Genomic DNA, 26,035 nt, shown 5'->3' with positions numbered 1-26,035 from the left:
TCTGCTTCCCATCTGTATTGTGTGCCTGCAGGTCTCAGAGGTTCTTTATCCAAGGGGAAAAAGCAATTGTGGGTACAGTCAGCAGTGAGGGCCAAGCCAGGAGATCCTCCTTCCTTTTGTCACCCAAAGACAAAACAATATTAAATTCAGGCTACACCTTTTCATGTGTTTAGGGCACAAAGGTGTTACTGCTTGATTTCATTACCTTCCTCAGACAAAAGAGAAAAAAAAAAAAAACTGACATACCACGAGTGATTCTGCTAAGACAAAATTAGAGCCAGGAAGAAGTAGCAAAGGAGAGAAATGGAAGAAAATCAAAGGAGAAATGATGGGGAAGTCTTCCTCTTTTAATTCACAAAGTTCTAATTACATATTCTGCTCTTCAAATGGAACCAAGGCTTTAAGTAGGAATTTTCTTATATAGATTGAAAAGAATAACCCAGTTCAGGAAATAGCTCCTCACCGCTGATTATCTCCAATATCTCTGTAGTTTCCAAACTGAATTTGCCAGTGTGCATGCTCCTAAAAAACAGTGGTGGATAATCCCTGATTTTCCAGCTCTTACTGGAAAAGACTTATTCTTATATCTACACAAAATCTCAAATACCTGTGAGATGGGAAACCCCAAGCTCCAGTGTTTATTTCTTCCTTTCACCAGATAGTGAACTATTTTACAGAAGTGATGAAAAGATGTCTTAGCTTTAGCACAAAAATCTTAGTCATGTATGGAGTGTGGGATAAACCTAGTTCTTTCTGCATCTTGGAGACAGGGAAGAAAGTATTTCATTATTTTGGCTTTTGAAATAGTCCAGGGATTGCAGTGTTAAGGAAGAATTGAGCCCTGTGAACCTCTCTGTTTTCCTTTAGCTTAGAGGTGTCCTTTTATTTGTGGCACCTATGGAGAAGTTTGAGCCAGAAGCCAGCAGTGACAGCAGCGTTCCCCTCCATGGCCTCTCCAGAGCACTGCCTCTGTGGCTTGGCTTTCCTGACTGAACTGTTCTCCTAGCTGACACTGGCATAGCTGTTGCTTCTGCGTGCTTGCAGGAACATACAGAACATGTAATTCCAAATGAAATCTGAGATTTGACTTGTACCTAAGCAATAATTTTAATAGTTCCAGTTCTAGGTGTAAGATGCTAATTGCATGGTATTGATATTGTATTAAATGAACATGCATTGTTGAAGCCTATTGTTGCATTGCTTTGTTTAAATACGTAGTGCGTTGCCAGCAGCCCCATATGCTGACGGAAAACTGTCACAACAGCCATCGCTACAAGCTGGGAGTTAAGTTTGACTGAAACATATGTCTTCAATTTTAATAGCTCAGCTTCCCAGATGCCCTAGAGGAGAATATTGCCTGAGAAGGAGCTTTTCATGTAAGAATAATTTGTGTTAAGTAGCTCAGTGATCTGTTTGTTAGGTTAGAGCTGACAGTTTGTTTATATATCTGAAGGGGTATGATGAATGGGGGAGAAGTTGATGCTAATTAGCCTAAATTGTTCCTAAGAATGCAGAGCACTTTGCCAGTTTCATTGTTTCTGTTTCTTTGCACATTTTCAATAATTGAATGGAGCTCAGACCATTCATCATAATTTTAGGTAAGATGGAAATAAATGAATATAGCACGGGCCAGCCTGTGTGATGGAAGGTATCACTTTAGAGGTCAATTAGGTAAGACATCAAACTAGGACTATTGTAGCATTCTCTAATCCATTTCTATAAATATAGCTAATGTGTTTTCTTCTAAGAAGTTAATTATCTCAGTCATGATACTAGTATGAAGTATTTCTTGCGAAGCTGCTTGGTCTTATTGGCATAATGGTTTTATTTTGGACCTGAACTGTTACTTCACGGTATGGACCTCTGACACTCATATGACAAACTGTGCTACTTTTCAGTATGCTGTGTATTGGATACAATAAATCTAAGAAGTCTACCCTTGGGAGAACAAAAGCATTGGTCAGGTGTGGTATGCAGAAAGTGTTAGCAAAAGGGGCTGAAATTAATCAGAAGTATGGTGAATGTAACAGCAGAGAAACTTTATTATTCGTTTAACTTCAGCATGTTGTACTACCCTTTTTTTTTTTTTTTAGGTTCAAGGAACATAGCTTTACTAAAATTAAAAACATCCTATTCATACAGAAAAGGATAATTTTATAAGAAGGTATATTTTGTATCAAACATTTTCCTTGATAAATTGAAGTTAGATTTGGGGGGTGGGGACTTGGAATGTTCTGTTTTCAGTCCTTATACAAGACCATTCTTTTTTAATTTATGCACATATAATACCACAGGAAGAGATGGTATAAATTTGTGGACTGTGGAGAATGAGTGAACATTTTTGAATCAGGATCTTTAAAAGGGGTGAAATTTGAGTATGATTAAGTTAGGAAAAAGGCTCGCTTACGGCGGAAGTCAGAGACTCTGTATATATTATAGGCATGTCATGGCTTTTAAAAAGTTATGTTAGACTTCTATACAAATTGTGAAGGAATTTGTATAACCCCAAACAAAATTGTGTGGCTCTGAACTCTTGCACAAATACAAAATAAAGTAAAAAGGAGTGAAATAATAATAGTAGTTAGTATTCCGGTCAGGAGTGAGTGTTGCTGTAGGGCAGGCTGTTAGTTTACACTTCATGGGTGTTTTGTTGGTCACTAATTTTCTTGGAAGGAAATGATCCCATGGCTTATGCTATCCGCGTTTGTGCATATTTACCCTATAATTGGCATTTATTAAGGGGACTTTTGGTTTGATGGATGACTGTCAGGGTATTGCCTGCTAGCTTTGATGCAGATTGCTTTTTCATGAGGATTTTTTACATTAACTCATTAGAAACTCTGCTCTGCTTTAACATGCTCTTTATTTACCTTCTGAAAATGTGAGACTTTTCAGGCCAAGTTTCAAGGGACTTGATAGGGTTTTGCATACCGGTGTTTTAATTTGAACAGATGGAAAAGGTACATAGCAGAAAAATAATAAACTTTCAACCTGTGAATCTTAAAACCTGTAAGAGGTTCATTCAATCTGTTTAATTAGTTATCTTTGAAATGCTAAGCCACTAGCAAAGTATCTTGGGTTTATAGCACTAACTTCTGTGTTCCTAAATTTTTTTTCAGGAAAAAAAAAGCAAGCAAAATCCAGTCCCATAAAAGCAGCAGGTATAGTAATATTTTCACAGCAGGTCAATATTCAATGAATGTTCAACAAATCTAGGGTTGGTGTCTGAGACATATTAGTGGTTTCTTCAAGGCTGGATTGATTTGGTCTTTTCCTGTAATGTATCTGGGACATAAGACTGTTAATTAGATTAATTAGCTATAATGTGATTTATAAGGCAGTTATAATAAAACTATGGTTACCTGTGTATTTAATCACATTGCCATGTTTTGATTTGACATTTAGAAAAGCATACAAAAAGAACAGAAGTTGTATGTGCTGACACTGTTACTTGGAATGTTCTTTTAATAAAACATTTCTCTCCAAATAGCTGTGCAAAGGAGAACATAACTTGCTGCACTTGGGCAAAACTTCTTTTAACATCAAGGAATAAGTGGAGTATTCAGCAGGTTAAACTCTTCCTCTTACTTTACATTGCAAGAAGAAAATTTGACAGAGAACTTTCTACTTTTTTAATTTTCCATTGTTTACTGCCTTAATGTTTTAATAAGGCACTGCATGTCTTGTGCTTGCCACCTTTTAAAATAAACAAACAAAAAGTAAAACATTTTGCGAACGCCCGAATTGTTTTCTTGTTTTCAGTTTATGCATGGACACACTGTGTAACATTTCTTATAAGGCATAGTAAATGTAGACTAAAAATAACATTGAACTTTGTAATTCAGTATTGCTTGGATCTGAAGATTTGATGTGGACAATTGAGAAAGTAACATGACATGGGTCCATCTATTCTGCAATGCAGCTAGCTAGTTTGTGAAGGATCTGAAATTTGTTTGGATTGATCCCAAAATGAAATGATTGATTTGTTTACAGTCCTATGAATTACTTGTGCATGTTTTTGACTTGCTTGAATGGATTATCTGGACCAACTGACATGCTGGAGTCTGGTCATTTGTTCAAGCATTTGCAAGTTCACAGCTTTCTTGCCTGTACCTTCTAGTTGCTGTAATTAGCTCTTGCTGTCTGAAGCCTGTTTGAATGTGATTTTTCTGTTAATTACAAGTAATCTTGACTCTGTCATGAGGAACTAATTTTTACTTCTAATAGTAAGACTTAGATAAGTATATAAAGAACATATTAACCAAATATCCTATTCTTATGAATTGATAAATTAAAAGGCTTATTAACCTCACTGAACTGGAAAAAAGTTCACTGACAGTGTTTGAAATGTTCAGCTCCCTGTTATTTATTTTTCATGGCTTTATATAGTACCCACAAGATATCAATTCCAGAAGAAACTGAGACTAAGTGACAAAATGTTTTGTTTATTTAATTTTAAAAATTAACTCTGTATTTTGCCCTTCCCCAGGGGTGGCAAGGAATGGGGAGCAACAGTTTTGGCAGAAGAATGTTTATCCATTATTTAAACTTTTGAGTTCCATCCTAAGAGAGGCTCCAAATACAAACTTGAGTTTGAATTACCAGTGTTGTTGTGGTTGTGATGTCAGTATAAGAGAAGCAAGGTTTATAGTCATGGAATTCCAGTATGGAAAATAAATAATTAGCTGCTTATTCTATGCTTGTTTTGAGTAAAATTCTGAGATTTGATTTTTACCAATAAAGAAGTTGAGTAACACAAAATCAAGTTCTTGCTATCCAGAGAGTTTTATTTTCCCCACAAGTGGTTCATTATTGAACTTGACCCAAGTAGCTGGTGACAGTAGTGACTGGGCATCTCCTTCCTTAGACATAATGAACAAACAAATGATGAAGAGGACACAGTTTATGCTTTTTACATGACTTTTCTTTTACATGACTTATTGGACACATTCTTTTACATGACTTATTTGACTAAGGAGGCTTGTCTGATAATAAATGCAGAGGAGTGCAAGTTGGACTTTCTGGCTTCTCCTGCTAGTTCAGCTGTTATTCTGCTCTGTGGCTGTTTGAGCACTGGTACAGCTAGTTAGGAGAGGACATTGGAATTTTTAGGAGGACCAGTGGGAAAATGGATCTGTTTCTATCCTAAAACATTTCTCAAGGTCCATAGCAAAGACCATGGGGCTTTTAAAAGGTATCTCCCACAAGCTGTCTGGTGCAGAAGTTTCTCATGACTGATCATTCCATCCTTTACTGAACTAATGGTTTTTCAAAGCTGATATAAACATGAGGACAACAAATCACCTTTGGCACCACAGAGCTGAACCGGTCTTCAAGTACACCCTGGTATATACTGAGGTAGAGAGAAGAGGACTTCTGTCACCTATTTCCTTGTGAGACACAGACATTGACAAACTTACCAAGACTATGACTGCTCACTCAAGATATTTTTTTTCTGACCCCCAGCTGGATTGAACAGGCACCTTATACATAGCTGAAGTCAAGTGGTTGATTCCACAGCTAGTTTTCTTCAAATAGCAGACCCTAATTATTTGTTATGTAACTGACTGAAAAAAGCGAGCCAATGCTATGCTACGGGAACAGAATCTGTGTCTTTGAAATTAGCACTTTAATTCCCAATAAAGTGAACAGATGACCCATCTAAGTGAAAATGTGGAGGATGAGGTTTACTTTTTGCTCATACTGAGGAACTCGGAACTTCTAGCAGCTGGACTTTGGCCATAGAGGGTGAATACAGAAGAGTATGGCTTTCTAGCCTCATAATTGAGGCACACTGATATGTTGTCAAGAGTCATGCATTCTCCTTCCTGTTTTAATGGGAATTTCTGTTACAACATGTATTAAAAAAATACTGAAACTACTGAATATAGAAATGAATTCCACAACTCCCTGCTTTTGGAGAAGTGCCTCAAGTATTAAGATTAGTCTTGGGTATCCACTCTCTCTTTGCTTTAATAGGTTTTGCCTAAAAGATTTTGAGCTGATGAGTTGTGGGTGGAGAACTGGAGTCCACAGATGGGTGTGCAATAGGCAATCTTGAAGCATCACATATAGAGGAGGCAGCAGAGAAACAGACTTCATCTGCCTATGTAGCCTGTAACATCTCAAAATGTAGATTCTAGTGTGTGTTGTCGTATGTCTTGGTGGAAAGTGTGAAGCATTTTTGATAATCTAAATATTTAATTCTCTTGCCTGCATCTTCCTTAGCTGGGGCTGAAGGCTCCCCTGCTAGTCACTGAAGGTAAGAGTATGTGAGCACCTAGAAGGGAGAAGCCCTCTAAAATGCTTTTTGGGGATCTGAGTGCAAATTCCTGGGTGGGTCTAGCTCTCAAATTGTTGTGCCGGTGATCCTATGTCAAGGATTTTCCCTTGAGAATTTTTGGTGTTCAGGTAACTTGATACCATGGTAACCTGGTAAACTGTGCAACAAAAATATTAAGCTTAACTGCTGTTATATATGTGTGAAAAATCTACTTAGAATGTTATGCAGATATTGCTAAATCTACACCTGCACGGCAGTAGTTAAGCAAAGACTTGTAAGGTAAAACATTCCAAAAAGGTTTTGCCAAAACTGGGTTTAGAAATGGTCCAGATGTTTCATAGATTTGGTTGAGATGAAGGAAACCCAGCGTGCAAGTAAAGATTTGAAAACTGTTTGAAAAGGAAAATTTGGGATGCAGATTTGAATTTGTTATAAAATCACCCAATATACGTGAATTCGGCCTGAGATGACCAGATCTAGAGGACTAGTTGCATCTCTACTCCCCTGTAAAAAAATGTTACCAAGTCTACATATCTGCATGTGCTGTGCTGCCAATAGCAAACTCCATGTTTCACTGGCTATTCTAGACACTGTTACAAAAAAAAATGCCTTTAAGAGGAAAGTTGCAGTTAAAACTAAGCACTTAATATCACGGAATTAGAAAAAGAAGCATCATTGCTATGCAGCAAACGTGCTTTTCTTTTTCCAAGGACTATGCAGGAAATGTTTGTGTTCTCTGCCTTTACTATGTTTAAGCTAGTAGACCTGGAATCATTTCCAGGCTTTGGGGTCTGGACATGTCCAGCTCTGACCTCATCTTATGTTGCAGCAAAACTCGAGTGCAAACTAAATTTTCTGCATCACCCTGCAGCCACATACCCCAAGAGCAGTCTGAGACCCAGCTTTCCACCAGTTCTTTTCTCCTTCCTGCTGTCCCCCAGGTGCTATTGGTTGATGGGAGAGAAACATGAGTATGAGCCCAGATGGGAGTCAGACTATGCAATAGCTGATCAGCCCAATTGGGGTGATCAGGAGACCAAGGTACATGGTAACATAAAATGTTCTGTAATAGGCACCCAGCTTGTTAGCCTAAGTACAGCCAGAAAGTAACTCATGAGTGGGAGGAGCTTGTGTACCTCTAAGCAGGTAGAGGAAGTTACTTTTGATGTTGCTGTGTGTTTATCAAATAATATGTGATCATATACTTGAAGCCTTTGCATATGACATCTCACTAAATCACCAACAGCTTTAGTTTTACCTAGTGGAGGAGAATCAATAAAGGTACATATAATAGTGCATCTTCAAACAGCTCATGGTAAACCTTTAAAAGTGATACAAATGCGTTTGTTACATGTTGATGTCTAGGATTACAGGTTGAATCCTTTTTATAGATGGAAAAAAATGTTAAAGGAGAAACCCTTTGGTTGTGCAAGGTTGTAGTCACTTCCACAAACCAAGCCAGTGAAAAGAATTGTGTTTATTGAAAGGAATGTTTCTGCAGGTTATAACCAACTGGGAGACAGTAGTATGAATAAGCAGCATGATATCTGGTTAAAAAGAGATAACTACATATGTACATCACGAAAAGATAAATATGTAGGAATTTTAGTCTTCTGAGGAAGAATAATTCCTAGCAGCTTTCTAATATGATTATTTAAAATGTAAGTTATGTTAAATAGTGTTTACCACTGTTAGAAGGCTGCAGAGATTTTCATATCACTGTATTAATATGTGAAAAATAGAAAATTGTGTGGGGTAAAATAAATAAGGTGAACACTTACAAATTTGGGACCAGACAAAAGAGAAAAGTTACCCATTTGAAATTCAGAGAACTTTACAATGCTGCAAGTAAGTAAAAGCAGATGTTGTAAAGTTTAGAAAATCAAGACATTATTTTCCTGTTTCCACTGAATATTTCTAAACACATTATAAATAAGCTTTGAAGTAGTATAAAATACTGTGTTTGTTTTGCTGATAGCATCTTTTTATAAAAAAACTTTATCAATGGTTGTTTAAGTTATAGACTAAATGGTATCTGTGTGGTTGAACAACTGACTATCTCTTGCAAATACAATGCTAAACTAGCAATGTCTGATCCCTTCAAAAGCCTATCTGATCTTCTGAGTTTAATTTTAAACAGATTAAATATTGTCTGTTTACAGAATATAAAAATTAAACTCTAATCTATTACAAGTTGCTCAAAAAGAATTCTTTTGCTGTGAAAAGTAGTTTTAAATCAATAAAATGTTCTAAACCACTCTTCTAAGTCAGTAAAACAGTCATTTTTGGCACCTGGCTCATTGTTTCTAGGCATATACTTCACTTTCAATAAATAGTCAGAGGCTTTTATAAGCAAATAAATCAATTTTGATCTATATTTGTGATTCTAAAGGTACCTACTACAGATCACACACATTAAATAGTTTATGTGGTTCTTTTAAATAGCAACCACTAGACAACAGACTTGCTGAATCACAAGGTGTGTCTGTCAGATGAAGCAAAGTATTTCCAAGTAGCAGTCATGTCTTTGTAGGTATGTGTATCAAAATAGCATGGGGATTAACAGGAGACTGAGATTGCAAATTAAGTTGCATACAAGTAGTAGCTAGCTTTAGTTTGAAAAACAGTCCTAAATGACAATATTGTCATTCCTGTTCAGAATGACAAAGCACTTCAGTAGTCTTTATGTTTGTCATGCTATATTAATATTCATCACACTACATTGATATTCCTTCACACTCAGTGAATTCTCTTTTTATAGTGCTAAGGTCCTGAGCCTGAGAGGGGAAGGGGAGGAAATATTTTCTCATTTTGCTATTTCCAGTGCAAGTTTCCTGCTGAGCAGATAAACAAACTGCACCAAGCAGTGGTTTTGAGTGGCTGATCATGTGAGAAATACATTGACTTCACCTTCTTTACTTACCTGCTTCATTTGACTACAGTGTCAGAAATCGTAGTCTTAAGTCTTTTACAAGATTTTTGCCTGACATTTCAATATGCAGTTGAAATGGAAGAGTTTTGGTTGATCTCTGCAAAATTTTCATGCATGTAGATTCATTTGCATCCCTAAATGGCAGAAGAGCAAGCATCTATGTTCATTGCTGGCGTGTACAAGAGCATATATACAAGTGCAAATAGCCTGTGTAACACATTAGCAAATTCCTCTCAGGTTATTTTAGATGGCTGTATTGGTGCTAGTCATACTGGGCTTTTTAAGATACTTGTCATCTGGCCTGTTTTAGCGGTCTTTCTTAGGATGAGTCAAACCATGCAAAACAGTGGTTGTTTCTCAGACTGCGAAGTGAGTCTGAATTAACTCACAAATAGGTATGTGTCGGTTCAGAGGAACTTCCTTACATGAACCGACACTTTGAACAAGTAGTTTTCTCTATTGCCTACTTTTCCAAATTCCTCTAGTTTTTAAGTAGAACAATATTGCATTGTTTTAAATTAATCTGTCTGTGAGTTGTGTGAACGTAAATTGCTATAGTAGAAGTTTCTTGTGTATTAGCACATGCAGATGTGTGATGTTAGGCTCAGGATTCGAGACAGGTCACTTCCCAGGAAAAAAATACACCTATGTGAATCCTTATTTACTGCCAGAACCAATCATGTTTTGATATAGAATCAGCCCTTAATTATCCAAGATAACTTGACATAGGGAAGAGGAAAGATTGGAGCAACTCCAGTAAGCAAAGCCATGGGAAACAGGTAAGTTAAGTCTTAAGAATGTACACTGAGGGTTTAATAGAACAGTGAAAGAAAATTTTGATGCCCACAAAGGCGGATGCAAAGGCACTTCGCCTAAAGATGAGACAGCAGTCTGCACTGGTGAAGCTCTTGTGGATTAAAGCTCTATCTGGACACAAGCTGGCTCAGACCTAAATTAGTTTGGAGTCTGTGCAGCCCTGGTTCTATTAAAAACCTCACAGATGAATGGCTATTGACTGCTATCAGTATTGCTTCATGCACAGTGCAGTATCACAGTATGTTTGGGATTGGAAGGGACCTCAAAAGATCACCTAGTCCAATCCCCTTGCTGGAGCAGGAACGTCTAGGTGAAGTCGCACAGGAACATGTCCAGACAGGTTTTGAATGTCTCCAGGGAAGGAGACTCCACAACCGCCCTGGACAGCCTGTTCCAGTGTTCTGTCACCCTCACTGAGAAGAAGTTTTTTCTCAAATTTAAATGGAACCTCTTGTGTTCCAGCTTGATCCCATTACCACTTGTCCTATCATTGTTTGCCACTGAGAAGAGCCTGGCTCCATCCTCCTGACACTCAGCCTTTATATATTTATAAACATTAATGAGGTCACCTCTTCGCCTCCTCTTCTCCAAACTAAAGAGACCCAGCTCCCTCAGCCTTTTTTCATAAGGGAGGTGCTCCACTCCCTTCATCATCTTTGTTGCCCTACGCTGGACTCTCTCCAGCAGTTCCCTGTCCTTCTTGAACTGAGGGGCCCAGAACTGGACACAATATTCCAGATGAGGTCTCATCAGGGCGGGGTAGAGGGGAAGGAGGACCTCTCTTGATCTACTAACCACCCCCCTTGTAATACACCCGAGGATGCCATTGGCCTTTTTGGCAACAAGGGCACAGTGCTGGCTCATGGTCATCCTGCTGTTCACCAGGACCCCCAGGTCCCTTTCCTCTACACTGCTCTCTAATATGTAATTTCCCAACCTATACTGGAACCTGGGGTTGTTCCTGCCCAGATGCAGGACTATATACTTTCCCTTGTTAAATTTCATCAGGTTATTCCCCGCCCAACTCTCCAGCCTGTCCAGGTCCTGCTGGATGGCAGCACAACCTTCTGGCGTGTCAGCCACTCCTCCCAGCTTAGTGTCATCAGCAAACTTGCTGATAGTATACTCAATTCCCTTGTCCAAATCGTTAATGAATATATTGAATAATATTGGCCCCAGTACTGACCCCTGAGGCACTCCATTAGATACTGACCTCCAACTAGACTCTACACCGTTGACCACCACTCTCTGGCTTCTCTCTTTAAGCCAGTTTGCAACCCACCTCACTATTCTATTGTCTAGACCACACCTCCTCAACTTAGCTGTGAGGATGTTGTGGGAGACTGTGTCAAAGGCTTTACTGAAGTCAAGGCAGACCATATCCACCGCCCTGCCACCATCCATCCACCTTGTTACATTCTCATAAAAGGCTATGAGGTTGGTCAAGCATGACTTACCCTTGGTAAAGCCATGCTGACTGCCCCTAATATTCCTTGAGATGACACCAAGGATAAGCTGTTCCATCACTTTCCCAGGGACAGAGGTTGCACCAGAGAGAATGCAGTGCATGGAACATCAAAAACGGGAAAAATTGTATTTTTTTTCCATTCATGTAATTATCCCATCAATATTCTTTTAACTCAGAGTAAATCTGAAATCTGCATATTGGGGCAATTGTGATGTGTCTGCAGACTGCATTTTATGTCCTTTAATTTTTGTTAATTCAATTATGTACTTTTCTGAAGCTAGATATTCACCAACCTGCAAGCAGCAGGACCTTTCAATCAAAACATCACCTGTACTTCATTACTGACCTAGTCATATTTCCATAGTTTCTATTTCCATTGACTCCTTTACCTCAGGGATAAGAAGCCTTACTGACATTTCAGGTAGGTCAAACCATAGCAAGTGGCTTTCACCTACCAGAATTGTAAGCTCCTTTGGTCCTTCTTTCCCTTATGTCTGTAGACTATTTAGCAGTAGGATCCCCAAGTCTGTGTGTTTTTTTTTTTTTACTCTAGTCTGTAGATGCTAGCATAATGAAAATAGTACAAGTATCCAAGTTGACTGAGAACTTGAATGAAGCACAGCTTGTATAGCATATGCCAACTTTCAACCATCAAAAGGTAATTTAATTTGGCCTTCTGAGAAACTAAATTTTGGTTTTAGAGCCATAATAAAATAAATTTGGGAGGAAGAGTGTTCAAAATATTTATGAAAACCACATACTACTAGGAAAATTTCCATCACTGTATTTAAAATTATTTTTTGAAACTGGAAAAGTTGTATAAGCAATTTTGTTGTAATTTCTTAATGAATAAATTCTATTAGCATTCTTTGTCTCGCATGAATTAGTTTATTGCGTGGTTTACTCTTGTTTTCAGAAAGTCAGGATTCACTTAAATGAGAAGAATATGTAGTTCACATGTATTAATAGTCTTCTTCTCACCTTTAATCTTTGCAAACAAATGTGAGTCCACAGTTATTGATGTTTTTATGGGATGTTTCAGTTATAGATACATAGTTGTTGCACAATAGTGCATTTAAAAAAAATTCTGAATATTTGGGAGTTAAGAGGGTTGCTATCACATTCAGGAGGTAGACTTATTAAACTGCAGTGGTAACAGTAGTCAGACTAAATTCTACAGAAGTAGAGCACAGAATATTTTCCTTTTCTAGTACATTATAGTAGATATCCTCAGCTTTGTGTATTTTTCATATATATTAATGTTTACATAGGAACTGAAATAAGCACTGATGGCACGTGTAATTCATACTGGTCTTCAGAAGGATGGAATTTCTTTTCAGCCCAGTGTTTCTTCACAATGGGCCACATCCCTCTGTAGCCCACGGTATAAAACAATGCAATACGTTAACTTTTTCTGCAACAAGACCTGCTTCTCACCACGTTTCCTGAAAGTGTTTGCCTGTCATTCTGGACTGTCCTGACATTACCCTTCTATTTATTGTATTACGTTCAGCTCTTGCCTTGAAGGACGTCTCTAAAAAGCTTCCCATACAGAAGACTCTACTATGACTTTTGAAATGCAAAGGACTCTCTGCTACAAGTAAAGACCATGTCTAGACATAGCGGCGTGTCTTTCATTACCAAAAATCTGTGCCTCAGTAAATGATACAGCACATTTTCTAAGAATATACAGTAACTATCCATGTTCTCTTTCATTGATTCTTTGTGAATGATGGATAGATGATGGCAGAGCAGTGGGTATGGTCTACCTTGACTTGAGTAAGGCTTTCAACACAGTCTCCCATAGCATTGTTGCAGCTAAACTGAGGGAGTGCGGTCTGGACGATCGAGTAGTGAGGTGGACTGCGAACTGGCTGAAGGGAAGAAGCCAGAGAGTGGTGATCAATGGGGCAGAGTCTAGTTGGAGGCCAGTATCTAATGGAGTGCCTCAGGGGTCAGTGCTGGGACCTATATTATTCAATATATTCACCAGTGATTTAGATGAGGGAATAGAGTGTACTGTCAGCAAGTTTGCTGATGACACTAAGCTGGGTAGCTGACACACCAGAAGGCTGTGCTGCTATCCAGAGAGACCTGGACAAGCTGGAGAGTTGGGAAGGGAAAAATTTAATGAAATAAAACAAGGGAAAGTATAGAGTCTTGCATCTGGGTAGGAACAACGCCAGGTTCCAGTATAAGTTGGGGAATGGCCTATTAGAGAGCAATGTAGGGGAAAGGGACCTGGGGGTCCTGGTGAACAGCAGGATGACCATGAGCCAGCACTGTGCCCTTGTGGCCAAAAAGGCCAATGGCATCCTCGGGTGTATTACAAGGGGGGTGGTTAGTAGATCAAGAGAGGTCCTCCTTCCCCTCTACTCCACCCTGGTGAGACCCCATCTGGAATATTGTGTCCAGTTCTGGGCCCCTCAGTTCAAGAAGGACAGGGAACTGCTGGAGAGAGTCCAGCGCAGGGCAGCAAAGATGATGAAGGGAGTGGAGCATCTCCCTTATGAGGAAAGGCTGAGGGAGCTGGATCTCTTTAGCTTGGAGAAGAGGAGGCTAAGGGATGACCTCATTAATGTTTATAAATATATAAAGGGTGAGTGTCAGGAGGATGGAGCCAGGCTCTTCTCAGTGACAACCAATGATAGGACAAGGGATAATGGGTTCAAACTGGAACACAAGAGGTTCCATTTAAATTTGAGAGGAAACAACTTCTCAGTAAGGGTAACAGAACACTGGAATAGGCTGCCCAGGTAGGTTGTGGAGTCTCCTCCTCTGGAGACACTCAAAACCCGCCTGGATGCCTTCCTGTGTAACATCATCTAGGTGTTCCTGCTCTGGTGGGGGGAATGGACTAGACGATCTTCTGAGGTCCCTTCCAATCCCTAACATTCTGTGATTCTGCGAAAAGATGAATTAGAGCTCATAGCTTAGAACACAGCTGCTTAATATTTTGTATATATTTTTCGTGTCATGTTTTCCTTATTTGGGATGTATTTTTTGTTTTTCAAGCTTTCAGTTTAAAAATTGATTTTTGGTGTCATAGAAGGGGTTTCGGCTTTCTGTAGTGACCATGTGCTGTTCTTGTGCACACTGTTCAGGCTGCTGGAAGAGGATTATTCTATGAAGATCAAAAGTGGAAAGTTTTAAGCCATACAAGTTTTAATGGATAACAGGACAAGCAAGTAGATGGACATGTGAGGAGGAAGATATGTCAGAAATAAGTAGTGATATTGTTTTGAAGCCTAAGGTTTACGTTTCTTCTCAAAAGGGCAGAGAATTAAATATGAGTACATCCCACTTATCAATGAAGATGGACATAATTCAGAGTTGGAATGTTAAGAAATCTTTGTTTATTGAGGACTGTGAAGACATCTCCAGTTGCTAGGTAGGAATATGTGAAAACAAATCAATACCACTTTGTAATTTATTTGCCATTTTAAAGTTTTCCATTTTGCAGATTTTACAAGCTGAGACATAGTCTAGTATCTCTGTTTGTATACTTTTAAGAGGAGAATTCAGTTGTGAAGTGCTGTTTGGAGCACTGTAAGAACAGCTTACAGAGCAAGCATACAGTGTGAATGCTGCTACTGCTTTGCTTCATTGAGATATGCTTAGTTATCCATTCTTCTCTGAAGTCCAATCTGGGAGACATAGTTATGAAATACATTGACCTGTTTCTCATCAACACATAGTAGTGACGCTTTCACACTTTTTAATTTTGGTTCCATTTTTTCCCTAGAGGTAGAACAAGATAACATAACATTCCTTTTACATATTTATTTCTTGCTTACCATGTGTGAGAAAGATCTTATAAATGATAAAGTAACTCCATAATCTTGAGCCATGAATGAAAAATTATGGAGAACCCAAGAGTGCACACTAACTTCTAGGTAGATTTCTTCTCAATTAAAAACAACAACAAAAACCCCACCACTAAAAACGAACAAGCCTAAACAAAACAAAAAACAACCAAAAACCCCAAAGAAAAACAAAAAAAAACCCCAAAACAAACAAGCAAGCAAGCAAAAAAAACCAAACACCAACAAACCACCAAACAAACCACCCCCCCACAAAAGCAAAAAAACAACCAAACAAAAAAACCCCCACACAATAGAAGGATCCGTATGATAGGAAGTTCTTGGAAACAACAATACATATACATCTTGTTTTCCACTGATGTCTTGGTAGTTTTGCATACTCAGCTACACACTTTATTTTCCTCACAGTAGTTAAATTTATCATCATTATTGAAATCAGGTTTTCCAAATTGCTATATAATACAGTTCCATCCTGAAACTGAGGCAGCACCAGCAATGTTCCTGTCAATGATGGAATCTACCTTAAGTCCTGGCCCTAGTCGTAGTAGTTGCCACCACCACTGCTGGTGGGGTGAAAAACCTCTTGCCTCTAATATATTTGTGCACTAATTTACTTATCTTGCTTATCTACTTGTTTATTAAACCTATTGGACAAAGTATGCAGTCTAGCAAAACTGTTATGAACATGCTGCAATTAATATAATGAGTTTGTAGTGCCACTGAAGAAAACCTGTTTCTAGTAAGGTAGAAAATTTTAAATTCTAACCTTCCTCCATTAAAATTTCTAATGGTAAAAATTAGCTTCTTCAAGGAGATGAAGTCAGTCATCAAGTGTGAAACACTTCAGAAGAGTGGAAGTAACTGATTCCAAAACCAAAGAACCCTATTTGAGAACACCTTTCTGGTAACTCCCAGCCATTTGTATCAGCTGGACTTCAACCAGAGTCTTCTGCTGAATGGAGCTGAAGAAATGGGGAGAGAGTTTCTCCAGACCCCCCTACCCACCAGGATGGATGGTGTGTGTGTGAGCACTGTTCAGTCCTGACAGATCCTTCATTCATAGACGGCAAACTTCCAATCCTTACTATATTTCGTCAAAACTTAAACCAGCATCATATGGTTTTATTTGTACGGGTGGCTAAAATGGTGTTAGGACTGTAACTCTAAATGAGACTAATGAGGATCTTTGAGGAAGAGACAGACTTCAGTATTTCTTAGGCAGTTCTGAATAATTTATTCACTTCCTATGGAAACAGTTGCTTCTATGGCAGCCCATATTTCTGGCCATCGGACATGTGAGGTGATATGGTAATCTTTATCTATAGATGTATAAATATTTAATATGTTTTGCTAAGTATTTATGGTAAATAAAAAAGATCAAAGCACTATACCTGGTATATGGATAGTAATGTCATGTATGTTCCGCTGGATTTTGTTTCAAACTTTTGTTACTGCAGCAAAGATGACACTGCACAAATGAGCCCATTATTCTCGGGTAACTAATTTAGTGACAGAGCAGCAGTCGCTTGATTTTATTCAACTTTTCAGCTTTTTTTCTGGCAATACTTGGCATATTGAAGACAAAGTCCATTCCACTGAAGTCGATCTGTGGTAGTCTGTAAGGCCAAAAAAAGACAGCAGAGAGCACACTGCAGAGAGACTCCTGGGTGATTGTTTGCTGAGAAGAATACAATATTTTATACTAAGCATATGAACCGTGACTTCATGGATATACTGCTTAACTGCAGTATTGGGGATGACAAAGGAGAGTATAACTGAGGTAATCACCAATCATCCAGCAGAGTAGGATGTGTTTTCAATCAGAAGTGGTAGAAAGCTTCACCTACAGATACTGTGATGTGAGAATTGAGCACCTGTGGTGAGTCTAGGAACATAATTGAACTATTTGACCTGACGAACTAGTTGTCTTATGACTCATGCTTAGTCTGAGAGCTGATATTTCCCTAGCTTTGCTTGCCAGTTGTGGAAGAACTTTTTTTTGTTGTTTTTTATTTGAGGCGAGGGGGGGCAAGGGGAGGATATATGTGCTCTGGTTTCAGGGGTGGTTTGTGGTTTTATTTTTTTTGTTGTTGCTGTGTGGGTTTGTGTGTGTGTGTGTTGTTGTTTTTTTTTTTGTTTGGTTTTTTTTTTTTTGGGGGGGGGTGTTGTTTGTTTGGGTTTTTTTTTCTTTTTTTAGTAGAACCCCTGCAAGAATGCACACTGTAGTTTTGTTTTTTTTCTTTTGTTTTGTTTTTGTAAACTAAGGAGTAATTCTTGATTCCTTTATTGGTAGCACATCCTTGGATTGCTGTACAATTCCTCTCTAACTACACTGGCTAGAGGAATGATGTTCATTCTCAGTTGCCAAAGCTTTTATATATGCCACATGTGCAATGGTGATACCAATGTGACAAATTGCAGTTGTCTGATAAATTGTATTTACATCCACCTTTGACCACCTCACCTGCTTTCTGCCACTAATCTATCTCCGCTGGGATTTATTCAACATTCCAAACCTCAGAGCAGCTTCAAACATCTGCTAATTTTAAGAAAAAAAAAATCTCAGTCTGTGAGAGAGAAATTTCTTCCTTTCTCCTAGCCAATGAAGTACTCTCTTCCTCCAAAAACTACAATGGCCATTGTATTAAAAAAATAAAATCTATTGGAAGGCAGTTGATTTTTGTTTCACATGTGCAAAGTTAGCCTTTGTGCCCACTGATGTCAGCAAGGAGAGTATTGGGCTGCTGAGAACATGGAAAAAGTCTTCAGTTATGGTGCAGATAATGTTGCTGGAAGCTCTGGCCTGTGATTTCTTTGTATTGAAATTATATTGGTATCCATTATTAATATTGTCTAAAGGTTTAATGGCTATTTATTTGTTTGGAAGATTATAATTTAGTTCTAGCAGGACACTGTATTGGCAGTGTTTGTATTTAAGCTCTGGCTCCATGTGATTAACCGTAGACCTATATTTAAACTTGATATGAGGCATTTGCTTCAAAAGTACCCTCTGAAATGAGATGTGAGTTGACTTTTGAACAACTTTATCAACAGAAGTCACAGGCCACTTAGTCCCTGATAGTGGTAGACGGCTGGTCTTAAGAGGAACATGAAACAAGTGGCTTCACAAAGCAGTTATGTATTTGCAGCTGCATTTGAAAACTGACTTGATGAGCTGCTTGCTTAATGCTACTGAGGGGAACAGCTAAATACAGGACTTATAATATGCAAAAAATGAGAGCACCAGTAAATATGTGGAATGGTTCGGGATAGCAGCCTGACATCTGTGGTATGAAGAGTTGGCCAGGAAATATGCTCCAACAGGCTATGCTTTACAGTCTACAGTATTCTTGGCTCCAGTACCTTACTCAATAAAAACTGGTGTGCAATATAATGTTTGATAGTCACGGTTATTGTGAAAATATGATCACATGTGGAAGCATTTCATAACTGTTTGCAAGCATCTATTTGCTTCTAAAAATCTACTTACGCACTGGTTTAAAGTATTTCTTATTGTCAAATAGGGAACGTACTTCTAAATCTTTTCTCCAAAATGTTCCCCCTGCCTCTTCAAACAGATGCTTTGAAGAGATCACCATTTCTGTCCATTTCTGTGACTCACCAAAAATGTGTGAAATACCTCGCGCTGTATCAAGCTGTCAAACAAGCGTCTTGCCAGCTGAGCACATTCTTCAAATTGCTGAAAATATGGGGACATAAAAAGAAGTAAACAAAAATGAGCCACTTTAGTGGCAGAACTACTCAATGCACATTTGCCAAATAGTCACTAGAGGGAAAACACATTTTTTCCACAATAAAATGTAGTTATTGTCAAAAATGCCAGACCAATAAAATTAGAAACTTATGTTTTCTAATTGATTTGTGAGAGTATAGTGAGAAACTGTAGAAATTACTCATTATTGTTGCTAAATATATTAAAGATTATAATGGAGACTGCCAATAAATACCAGCAGTGTTTTTTAAAGAGATATTTAAATTATGTTTTTAGAATTAGTTTTTCTATATGAAAATAAAAATGGCAAGAACTGGACTAATAAATAAGGATTTTATAAATCTTATTTAAGTATCAGCCTCTGAAATTCCTGTTTGTGACATACTTGCACAAAGCCTTCTGTATTATTTAAAACTTCTTGTAATGTAATGAATTTTACTTAAGATGGATAGGGTCTTGCATAGGTGAATGTGGCAAACACTGAGATTAAAAAATAATTTCATTTATCTTCCTTTAAAAAGAAGGGGTGGGGACTATGGAGGAAAGGGAGAGCAACATAATATGAACTGATATGCAGATGGTACTTTATTTTTTTTTCTTTCACTTCTGTTGGTTTAAGGTCCCCTGATAATTAAATATCTTTTAAATCTATTTTTGTCAAAGATAAAATTTTCCTAATAATAACATGAGGGAGTAATTTGCGTATGTGAGGAATCACTTCTGTGAGTAAGAAAACATTTATTTATCTTTTAGTATTTGTTAATATGCTTTCTGTTTCTCTGAAACTGTTCTCTACTCCTTGCTCTGCTTTTTTCATTAAGTAAAAAAAATCTGGAAAGGCAGAAAGGAAAGGGTATTCTGAATTATTTTAAATTGCTAACTATTTCGAATATAGTATTTAGCTTTGGGATGCTATCATATATAAAAAAGATATGTATCTATATGTGTGTACATAGACATATATACTAATATCGCAAAGTTAAACATTATAAATATAGTGCACTACATTATATAGAGATGCGGTGGATAGTAGTTTCAGAATTAAATTTTTATGTATTTTGTTTCCCTCTTTAGCATACATTTTGGAAAGGGAACAGACACTACTGAAGTAAATTTATAATGCCTAGATTTTTTTTTTTTCTTAGATTTAATGTTCCTTAAAATTGGGGGAAATGCTTAGCTATTTATCTAATTGTGCTTTTAACCTGTCACGTGGTAGCAGAAGCAAAGGAAATTCACATTCTGCACTCTGCTGACTGCTTTAAAAACACATCCACAAGTGTAGGTTGTCAAATTCATGTCTGTTTTTCCATAGCAATTAAGACATATGCAGAGTGTAATGTTAAAGGAAAATCAAGGTGATCAAAACTGTTGGAAAGAATCTGCTTTTAGCAATGACTTCTCTGCACCTATGTTTCTTGATTGCCTCTTTCTTAGTTGCCATGTGTTGAAGTAATTTCAGCTATTTGATAGAAGAATCCCTAAAATTTACTGAGCTATCTCCCAGCTAAATGAATGGAGTAGTTCTATGGCTTATTGACCAGTTCATCTTAATTCCTGGAATGTAGTTGAGGATGTTACTCAATGCATAATCATCATAAGCATTGCAGGTCTAGGATGTGCATGTGTTTATGGCTGTGTCTTTTTTTTTACTGTTGTTTTGGATCATTTGCATCTCAGCAACCTTCCCAACTGGGTTTACACTTGACTCACTGTGAAGAGGTTGGCACAGTTGTAGCATAACCTCTGAGTGTGTGTTCTCTTGGCAATTTTCCTAGGAAACTAGCTAGATTTAAAACTACTCTGTTCAGCTGCAGCTTGATGTTAAATAATACTGAAGAAAAAAGTTAGGGGAAAACTCTAATATAGGATTAAGTGTAGATTTGGGTGGATTTCTGTTTAGTATTTTCTATTTCTTCTATTAAAAATGACTTTCTTCACTGGGAGTTCCTACTCTCCTCTGCTTCTCAGATATGCCCCCTCCAAAAAGTGAAAAAGAAAGAACAAAAGCGCAACAAGGCTTACAAGAAATAAAAAGAGAATTAAAAGGGAGCAGAAAAGATATAAAGCCTGTTTTCTTTGAAGTATTTATTCATTTTGATTACAGATTGATCCAGCTTCTATGGAAATTAATATAAGTCCATTAGAATAACTCTTACTGAAATTGAATTCAGTTGTCACTTGCTAAATTGCACTTATTTTCAAATGCTTTCTCTGTCTTTTGGAAGGGGAAGTTGTGAAAGAGTTTGATAAATGTTGATTTAAAGTGGGATACAGTCAAATTTAGAACAGTATTGTCAACAGATATTGAATATTTTGTTTAAATTATTGGGGTGTCTTTTAAAAATATGCTTTTTGCTGTTACAGAGTTATTTTTCTCAAACAGCAGATGTTGAAGGATCTAACTTGTTAAATGCCATAGTACTATGCTTAGAAATACTGTGCAAGAGTCTTTACACGTGCTCCATTTTTCATTACATGAAAAGAAAACATTCTAGTTGTAGATTTTGGAAAAGCTTGCTTTTTGTACATATAAATTTAGGGACACAACCGGAGAGTCCTCCTTTAAGTCTGTTAATAAATATGTATGTATATTTTATTCAACAGTGTGATGGTTATTTTGCCTTGAGTTTCAATTGGTGCTCAGGTAAAAAAAAGCACACAGAAATTATTTCTTTAATATAACAAAGAGAATGGGGATGCTTTGACAATAAAATGTGTGGCATTTCCTGTTGGTTGAAATTTTGGTTTGCTTACTAAGTTAATATTTAATGTTATCATTGGCAAGATAAACTTCTGTAGGAAAATATCAGTGTGAATTTTACTAGTGAGATGGGAGTACAGGCCATAAAAATTCTCAGTTTCCCTTTAAAAAACTTAATCCATTTGTCCAACAGGCATGAATACAGAAGGACTAGAGGTTTTGAACTTCCCTCACATCTGGGTATAGCAGTGTATTTTGACTCCAAGCACAATAAAACAATCGTACTTGCTGGTGGTATATGACATAATGACCCAAATATGTTTTTAAAAAATCATTTATTGCTGTACATAAACAGCTAAGTTAGCACAAGGGATGATAAAATAACATTGGTAATTCTTCCTTTAGCTGGGAACCATTGGTGGCCCATTAGGATTCCAGATGTAGCCATGTGTGCTTTTCCATTTGTTTTCTAATGTCTAGTTCTTGGGCCCTAGGTACCTTGGCTATGGTTGTCAAGCGTGTTGGCTTTTCAGCTTGAGGTCTTCCTGGAGAAACACTCTGGCCTGGTTAATGGCTATAAAGCAGCTTATTGTCTTGGGCCTAGTTTGTTGGGACTAGCCAGAGAGAGGGCAGCTGCCTGTCAAAGGTCAAACACCAGCTTGACCGAGTTTTCTATGGTAAACACTTGCAACTGGACCTCAAGATCTAGACGTTAAAATATAAATGAAAACAAGTTTTAAAACATTATTTAATAGACAGCAATCTGGTACAATTCATAGCTACTAAGAATATATTGGATCACATTCAAATATTGTATGGAAAACATTTTCTAATTTCTTTTGCAGGCAATAACTTTACTAAAATGGAATAATGAAAGAGGAAAACAAATTACTAGAGAAAGTAACAATGAGCTCTTTTCGTATGAAAGCTAAAATAAAACCTTTGCTTTGTTTTGTACGAATCAGGATTCACAGCTGTCTTTAGCTACTGACAGTCTTGTGATGTTAACTTAAGACAAAATACTTAATGCATCAAGTTAAGTGCGGTAACATCAGAGCTGCTGTTAAATGAAAGTCGGTGTATTGGTACTTGTTTATAAATACCCAGATTGTGAAAATTGTTGACTTGCTTAGTACAGCTGAGTTTCCTGGACTATTTGAGTAGCTCTCATCTAGAAGTAAATGTTTTTCATTCTGGCTCTACCTGATTTCAGTGAGAATATTTGAATAAACACTATTCAGTGTCATTACAGCCTACAGTGATGTGAATGCCTCTATTGAAACAGAAATTTAGTGCCTATGTCAAAAGTATATTGTGGAAAATGTTGATTTATATTTTTTTAATCCTTTATTATACATGTTTGTTTGAATAGAACTGAGCCCAAAACAAGGCAGTCTGGACATTCCTAAACTGTTTGTGAATATGTATGTGTGCATATCCTTGTTTTCATATGTCTAAGTATTTTATATAACCACTTAGCAGTATAACACAAATTCATCTGAATTTACTTTCTTTTGAGGTCCAAGAACATTGTAGAACTCTAAGGTGCTCTGCATTTTCTATACTAACTACCCTTACCTGACATCAGGAACATTTTGATTTTCTTAGCTTTAAATCCATGAACTTTAAATACCAATGGCAGCATTTCTGAAATGTGAACAGTTTTAAATGTAAGCTAGTCTCAAGCTTTCCTTTACAATTAAACATCCTAGACTCAATAACAAATATAGGTGTCTAGCCCCAGTAGGAAATACAGAACAAACAGGCAGGATTAATTATTAGAGATGCAAAGCACAAAATCATTATTAGATACCAGCTGTATCCATGTGTCTGAGGAAGTGCTGGTGGCAGCCTATTTGGCTCCAGCTTGTGACAATACAGATTTATTATATTCCTGAAGGCAACTGGTGGAATTTTTTTCCAGCTGGTGTGAGTAGTCCATCTGAAGGTGAGAGGACCAGTTGTGTGCCTAGTTTTCTGGAAGATCAGTTTGGGAGGGTTCAGACCCAAATTAACTGCAGCCTATCCTCTAACCACAAGACTGGGCTAGATGGGATGAGAACCCTTCTGCCCTGCCTGGTAGAGCTCCCTTTGTAGCAAAGACTGCAGAGTTCCTGAGGTCACAGCCATAAGGTGGTTGCTGGGAGTGGTTAGGTTCTTCGCGTGCTATTGGAAGTATTTTTTGGTTTTCCTGTCTTGCTATCAAAATGATTCTCAGAAAGAAGTCTTGCTGACATTTACTAAAATACCTGAATGAGCACTTCAGAAACAAAATGAAACTGAAAGCAGATGGCTGTAGAGGGAGAGTGTAGACTGAGGGCAACAAAGCGAAAGGCCCAAGCAGATGAGACTAGCCTAATCTCATGCAACAGTAATAAAGAGCAGTAGCTGAGTGCTGAATTCCTTTGAACAGAACTGTTTGGAGTTCCTGATTTTATAGCTAATCAGTGCACCTAACTTCTTCCCTGAGCTCTATATATTTTTATTATGCATCAAATTGGGTTTTTTTGTACCCATTTACCATGTTTATATTCCAAATTCTGTATCAAAAGAGGGTTAGATTTCCAAGAGCAAAACTATCAGAAGTTTATGAAGTTTCTTATGCTAGCAGACAATCAAAACAGTATAGTGAGAAACATCTACCTTAACAGTTTCTCATAATGATGAAAAGCTATCTGGGCATGTCTGACTTTAATTTTTTCGTATGTTTGACTACTTTTTGTCTGCACCATTAGATTTATGTAGTAAAGTATCTGGTGCTTCATTATGGAGTGCTACATTTTTACTCTGCTTGGAGTATACTAATTGTAAAATTGTAATCAACACAGAAATTTTCTTAAATTCTTCATTTTTATGTAACACTGTGAATTGTAGTGTAGCTAATCCACTTGACTAGCTCATTCCACAGTTGAATCAATCAGATAGTTCCTTTCTGCTCCAGCATTATGTTGCTATACAACGTCAGAACAGAGCAGTTCCTTTAGCACATGAAAGATTGAAAACTGGCAAAATTCCAGCACTTTGGCTTTGCCTTTGCAAATTAGGAGTCACGTACCTGTCAGTATAATGTTATTTGAGAAGCCATTGAGACTGCTATGTCAGCAAAGGTCTTTGTGTTTAATTCCATGTCCTTATCGAGGTAGGCTACTGAAATCTGCCTGGTTAACAGCTTCTGCTCTCTCTGCTTCATGCGCAGTGGCATCCAGTGAGCAGCCTGAAGATACAGCTGTCACATATACAACTGCTTCTCATAGGCAGAGACTGCTTCTCAGAGACAGATGTTAAATCATTTCAGAAATCCAAGGTGAAGGAAAGTGTGTTTTTTTTTTCTTTATTTTTTTTAAATTTGCATTTGCATTCTGTAGTCATCAAAGATAAGCACAACAAGCCAGAAGTACTTTGAGGATTCGTATCACCCTTGACTTTTCCTGGGCTTAGTTGGAACCAGCTGCTAGGCATTGACTTGCAGTACGTGTAAAGACATTTGCATCCTGCCACTGCTGATAGCTACATACTGAGATATTGAGAGTTAGTGTAACATTTTTAGTAAAGCAGCTCAAGATTTATACCCTGATTTCGATCATCTTCTGTTGATGTCAAAGAGAAATTCAGAACAAGTCTTTCCAACTCTGGCTGGTGAAGAGTTTTAAAGAACTCACCTCTACTCTGGATCCTATTACAAAAATAAGCTTTGGAAAAATTGTAGTGCTAGACACTGTTCCAGCTGTGTCATGAATTGGGGGGGAGAACTCTAAAGTGTGGATGGCAAAATGGAAGAGGAATCAAATATTTGTTCCTGTTCATTGTAATAGACAGTCCTCTCTTTTTAGTATGGCTGTCTCTAGTGTAGGTACAGGAAAGAAGTTGGATTACAGTGCGTACAGATATTAACCATTAGAGGTCAAATATTGCTGGATCTTTTAATCACTGTTTAAGAATTTTTCATTTGAATTTTCACAGTACTTACTTTAAGATTAATTGCATTCTGACTGCAAAGATTTTTGGTGGTGGATGAGCTCATCTTTAAGTTTGTGTGTCAGTATGTGAAAGCAAAATTTAATTAAGAGGAAAATGTAATTGATCTTGAAATGAAAAATACAATGCAAACAGAACACCACAAAATAAAATGTCAACTGAATGCTGTCAGGGATTAAAATGATTGTTCCTGAATGTCTGATTTATTTTCTCTGTTCGGCATTTGAGTATTCTAAAGACAGAAGCATTCTAGGGAACTAATTCATGACAGCATGAAATAGGAAATAGTTTCCTCAAGAA

At 37.5% G+C, this 26,035-nt stretch overlaps 1 protein-coding gene and 1 long non-coding RNA gene across 4 annotated transcripts in view; both read left to right on the top strand.

The window, feature by feature from the left end:
- SLC25A21 (solute carrier family 25 member 21) overlaps positions 1 to 26,035 on the top strand; it is a 257,043-nt gene that overhangs the window by 29,736 nt on the left and 201,272 nt on the right. The window lies entirely within an intron of this gene.
- Positions 2,818 to 3,744, top strand: LOC139828013 (uncharacterized). The gene is made up of 2 exons (XR_011739174.1): positions 2,818 to 3,161; positions 3,491 to 3,744. It is a non-coding gene; the product is annotated as an uncharacterized lncRNA (long non-coding RNA).

Source organism: Patagioenas fasciata, chromosome 5 (genome assembly GCF_037038585.1).
Source record: "Patagioenas fasciata isolate bPatFas1 chromosome 5, bPatFas1.hap1, whole genome shotgun sequence".
Classification (NCBI taxonomy): domain Eukaryota; kingdom Metazoa; phylum Chordata; class Aves; order Columbiformes; family Columbidae; genus Patagioenas; species Patagioenas fasciata.
This window is presented reverse-complemented; position numbering and strand designations above follow the sequence as displayed.